Below are 5,703 nucleotides of genomic sequence, written 5' to 3'. Positions count from 1 at the left end.
TTAGTGGAGTCTGTGAAAGCAACAATCAAGAATGTGGCACAGCTCATGGAGAAGATCAACGACAACATCGACATCGCAGAAATAATTCGTATTGAAGATTACTTAACACCTCAAAATCTTAGATGTATTAAAAAGTTGTACAACGAGCTTGGAGTTGATGATATTGTCGATGCGATGAGAAAGAACCCTCTTGGTACGTCACCTTTTATATTAAGAGAATTGAAACAAGAATATGAAAAGTTAACGAGACGTCGTTGTGATAAAAATAAAGATTGGGCAGATGTGTACAAAAAGAACTATCGCAAGTCACTTGGCAGACCACTCAACAGAAACTGTCAAAACATTAAGAACTCATCTTAATTAATAAAAGTAGGTTATTTTGAAATTAATTTATTATGTATGTAGCATACTGTTCAATATTTGGTTTAATAAATAAATATTTTATTTTTTATTCTGTTTTTTTATTAATATTGGTCTTAATGAATGTGGGTAGGTGATGTGATTTTGATGAAAATGAGAATAATAAGGTTCATTGATTAATGAGTTTGTTACATCATAATTAACTAACTAACATTCTATATGTTAAGAGAAGCAATCTGACTCTGTATGGAAACAAAATTTTCAAAATAGAATTTTCAAACAAACACCTTTATAGTGTTCATAAACAATTGTGTCAATCAAATAGATGTTTAAGAGCAATTACATCAATCAAAAAAAAAAAAAAAACCTCAAAATGATTGAGAAGTTTTTCTTTTTCATAATTAAACCAAATGAGAAAACAATAAGCACAAGAAATGAGGGTTTTATGAATAGATGTTTCCAAGCTTTCAAAACAGAAATAAACGGCCTCTGATGAATGAAATAAGTTGTGATAATAATAATGAATCTGACCTGATGATTTTATAGGTAACATACACTTTGAACTATATAAATATAATTAGTGGAAATTACAAAAAGAAAATAAAGTGTTGGTTGATTAAAAATGGACAAGTATAAATGTCTTCTACTAAGATATACATATTATTACAGAATAGAATATGGTAGAGTTTTGCTATAGTGTATCTGGTTACTAGACCTATACTATTAGACCTAAAAAGAATAATATTAATTAAAATAATAATTTAAAGTCAAATTGATCATTTGTGAATCTTAACTACGAAGAATATCAAAATATTAATTATATAGACTTTAAGTATTTTGAAAATATTTACATTCTTGAGATGTTGGATATTGTTGGAGAGCTTTTTTCTACATAATTATTTTTTGCTTATTTTAAAAATAGTCGCGTATAATACAATAGGATCATTATAGAACTTTAATAAGTTTTTTTTAAAAAAAAAAAATTATAGTGTTTAATTGATTTAATAAATATTATATTTTATTAAACTATTTTAAGATTTTAAATTTTTACTAATAGTTTTGAATTGATATAATTCTTACTAATTATTTAATAAATTAATTATTAGATTATTAATGTAAATAATATAAAATGCGAGATCTTTTAAGTAAAATATATTTACTTGGTAAAATATTTGATGTGATATTTAAGTGGCATTTAGTAACACTTTTGTTTTTAAATTTTTTAATCACAAAAATAAAAGTAAAATTTTTATTATTAAATTCTTATTTTTGAAAAATAAAATGTGTTCTTGTTACGAAAAATATGAATAACTACGCAAGTGCATATAATCAAGGTCGAAAATTAAACTTGTAATAATTTTTAACTTTACAAATAATTAAAAGATACATGCTCCGGGATCCCGTAAATATTTTTACAAAATATTACAAGTCTCTTTTACGTGTCGACCTAAGCGACAAAATCAGAATTACAAAATACATCACAAGTAGACCCCAACTCGCTTGGTCTAGTGTGGTTCGAACATGTACAAGCATTGCCAAGCCCTCGCGCTCATGGCTGATCAGTAATAGATTTACCCTTTCCTACAAAGTAGAGAATTCGTGAGCCAAGTCCAGCAAGACAGTATAAATATCATTAATCACAATTATATATTTCACATACATTATAATCATGCCATTGCACTAATTGTCTATTTAGCATAGACATGCGTGTTACACTCACACGCCTATATATGTCTATGTGGCATAGACTTACGTGTTACGCTAACACGTCTAATTACAATAAGGCCTTAGAATGGTTCATCTCAGTTCTAATTACCGAGTCTAACTAAATTATGCCTTAAACGCATAATTCTTAATTTCAATATAAATAGCATGGCATAGCATTTAAACCTTAACAATTACTATGGTAATAATCCTAGACCACAAAACCGCTCACTTAGGGTAATAACTGTAATCCCGGTTTCTAATGAATCCCAAATATAATATTCAACATAAGTGCTACCACGCATAACTCTACATGCTAATTATTGTCTTAGTTGATGTCCCGCAAATGTGGAGATTCCAAATCCCCAAGTGTTCCTGAGAAAGCGTCGATAGTCCTAGTCACACATTTCCTGGATTTCATAAATAGGTTTAATCCAAAATTTCACTTTCAATAATCACATAATTTGCATTACATTTACAGGTTAACATATAGAGTTTGAAACAAGCTTTCTAGCGATATAAAGAACATCCAAAACGGAGTCCTGAGTCAAAAGTTATAGCCAAAACAAAATTCAGTCTTCCCCGATACAGTCCAACCGGAATTCCAGTTGGAACAGCCCTAAACCAACCAAAATTCCAGTTGTACGGGCGAGACAACACGAAAAATAATCTCAACGTTTAAGCCTCCATAACCTACTCAAATCTTCCCCAATCACCACCAAACTTTCCAGAGCATCATCATATAACATATTAAACATATTTTATAGCTCAAACACAATAATTGCACCAAGAATCAAAAAGTGTCATTGTTGAGCAAGCTTTGAGTACTTGAACTCAAACTTGCTCAACCACACAATTAAACAATAAGCTCAATTAGGTCTAAATCTTCAATAGAACATAACCCAATTTCACAATCTAAACACAAAGTAATATCTACTAACTCTAAACACAACTATGACTACAACACCATAATCAACTCTAATCTCACAAGCATGCAATTTCAAGAACATAATCCATGGCTTCACATATATTTTCACTATAAAATTACAGCTATAAAATTCAAGGTAAAAGTGGTAGAAACACTACCTTAAGCTCTTCCAAAGTCCAAGCACAAAATTTCACAAATCGAAGCTTGAATCAAACCAAAATAATTACCTTTTGTTACAAATAACACAAATATCAAAATGACAATAATGCCCCTAGGGCCATATAACATACATACAAGCATTCAAGGGCAATAGTCATTATTGTTAGGCTATTTTTAGCCTATGTTTTGGATCCAATTTATGTGCATTTCTAGCTGTGTTGGGACGGAATTACGCTTGTTTTCTATGTTTTCAGGTTCTTTGGAATAAAAGAGGTCTCGGGTGCAGAAATTCATTAAAAGACGTGCTGAGCCGAAGAAAACTCAATTTTTGAGTTTTTGTGCATATCTGGCCGCGGCTAAACACAACTTGGCCGCGGCTAGATCTCGAGAATTCAGAAGCATCAGTCGCCGCGGCGATGAAGAGGCTCGCCGCGGCGAGTTACGAGATACAGAGAGAGCCTAAATTTGGCAATTTCTCGCCGCGGCGAGAGGAAGCTTGGCCGCGGCGAAATCCCGTACGGACCAGGGGCATTTTCGTCCATCGAACCCTAAATTTCAATTATAAATAGAAAACTGCGATTGAAAGTCAGGGAGAGCGATTTGGAACCCTAAAACACAGCTGAGAGCGGCAGGAAGAGCATAGAGATTCAAGTGAAGATCCAGAATTCATCCACCAACAGTTCTTTTCTTTATTCCTCTTTAATTTATTTATGTTGAATATTGTCATAGGAATGGTTATGGATTTGTTTCTGAACTAAATTTCCCATTTAGGGAGGATGATGATTGTTGTTTAATGTTTTGCCTAGTTAATGTTTAATTACCATTCCTCAATTCTTGTTTGTGAAATTATCTTAATTTGTGTTTAATTTCATGTTTAAGATTGATCACCTTGTGCATGCTCTATGATCTCAATTCAAAATCTGAAAAGTGAGAATTGAGAATGCTAAAATTAAGATAATCGATGTTCTATGTGAAACGAAAGTATTCGCATGACTTATGTGACGAGTAGATTATTACTTAATGCTGATTTCATGTTAGTTTAATTAAGAAATCAATTAGATAACATGTGATTTAGAATCTAGAAGATCTGAAAGGAGCTAGGTTATTTCATAATCTGTCATTCACTCCAAGAATAGGATAGTAATTAAGCATTAACGACTTGGGTAAACAACAACAGGATTCTCCTCCCTATTGTCTCATCTTGCTCAACTTTAAATTGTGTTATTAAGTTTTCTGAATTTCTTTCATATTTTACTGTTTTTTTTAAATAATAATTGCTTTTGATTTACCGAATAGAATCATAAGTATAATTTAGTGGTACTTAATCCAATTCCCTGTGGGATCGACCTCACCTGTGTGAGATTTACTACTTGATTGCGTATACTTGCGTAGTGTTTAAAATTATAATTTATAGCAACAAGTTTTTGGCGCCGTTGCCGGGGAATTGTTAAAGATTAATATTACATAAAATTATACTAACTTCTAATTTGGTATATTTTTCTCTTGCTGATTTTTCTAACCTTTTTCTTGCAATATTTTCTTGATTTATTTCAGGAATCCTAAGTGCATGCGCCGTCAAGGACAAACAGTCATATTACCAGTTGATCCTGAAATTGAGAAAACTTGCAGGAGGAATCGAAAGAACAAGAGGCAAGAAAGAGTTTCAGCAACTGCTGAAACATCAGAGATCATGGCTGCGAATGTGAACAATAATGCTGGAAACAATGGGGGTAATAACGGTAATAATGGAGGTGCCGTGGAAGATCAAGCTAATGGCCGTAGCTTGAGAGATTACATTCTCCCTACTCTGACGGGAGTGCAGTCATGTATCAGGCCACCGGCAGTGGATGCAAACAATTTCGAGATTAAGCCTGCCATACTACAAATGGTGCAGTCTTCAGTCCAGTTTGGTGGACTCCCTTCTGAAGACCCCAATCTGCATCTATCGAACTTCATGGAGTTATGCCAGACCTTCAAAGTCAATGGGGTTAGTGATGACGCCATCCGTTTGAGACTGTTTCCATTCTCACTGAGAGAGCGAGCCAAGAGTTGGTTGATCTCCTTGCCACCAAATTCTATAGCAACATGGACAGACTTAGCAACAAAATTTCTGTCTAAATTCTTCCCTCCAGCAAAGTCTGCAAAGCTGAGAGGAGAAATAAACAACTTCTGTCAGCAAGATAATGAATCTCTCCATGAGGCTTGGGAGAGGTTTAAAGATCTAATCAGAAAATGCCCTCATCATGGTATAGAGAAGTGGATGCTGGTTCACAACTTCTACAACGGGCTGGTTGGTAATACTAGAACTCTAATAGATGCAGCAGCGGGCGGAGCTTTTATGAGAAAGAGTGCTAATGAGGCTTACGATCTATTGGAGGAGATGGCTCTAAATAATCAGCAGTGGCCAACTGAAAGGAGTCAAACTAAGAAAGTAGCTGGTGTGCTAGAGGTTGATGCCATCACAAAGTTGACAGCTCAAGTTGAGGCCTTGACAAAGCTGATTGCAGGGCAAGCTAAACAAGCCCAAGTTATTTGTGAGATATGTGGAGGCA

At 33.6% G+C, this 5,703-nt stretch overlaps 1 non-coding gene across 1 annotated transcript; it reads right to left on the bottom strand.

Annotated features, from left to right (window-relative positions):
• Positions 1–5,294: 5,294 nt before the first annotated feature.
• Positions 5,295–5,401, bottom strand: LOC115721572 (small nucleolar RNA R71). Its single transcript, XR_004012587.2, has one exon. It is a non-coding gene; the product is annotated as a small nucleolar RNA R71 (small nucleolar RNA).
• Positions 5,402–5,703: the final 302 nt, after the last annotated feature.

The sequence above is a fragment of the Cannabis sativa genome, chromosome 2 (assembly GCF_029168945.1).
Source record: "Cannabis sativa cultivar Pink pepper isolate KNU-18-1 chromosome 2, ASM2916894v1, whole genome shotgun sequence".
Classification (NCBI taxonomy): Eukaryota; Viridiplantae; Streptophyta; class Magnoliopsida; order Rosales; family Cannabaceae; genus Cannabis; species Cannabis sativa.
This window is presented reverse-complemented; position numbering and strand designations above follow the sequence as displayed.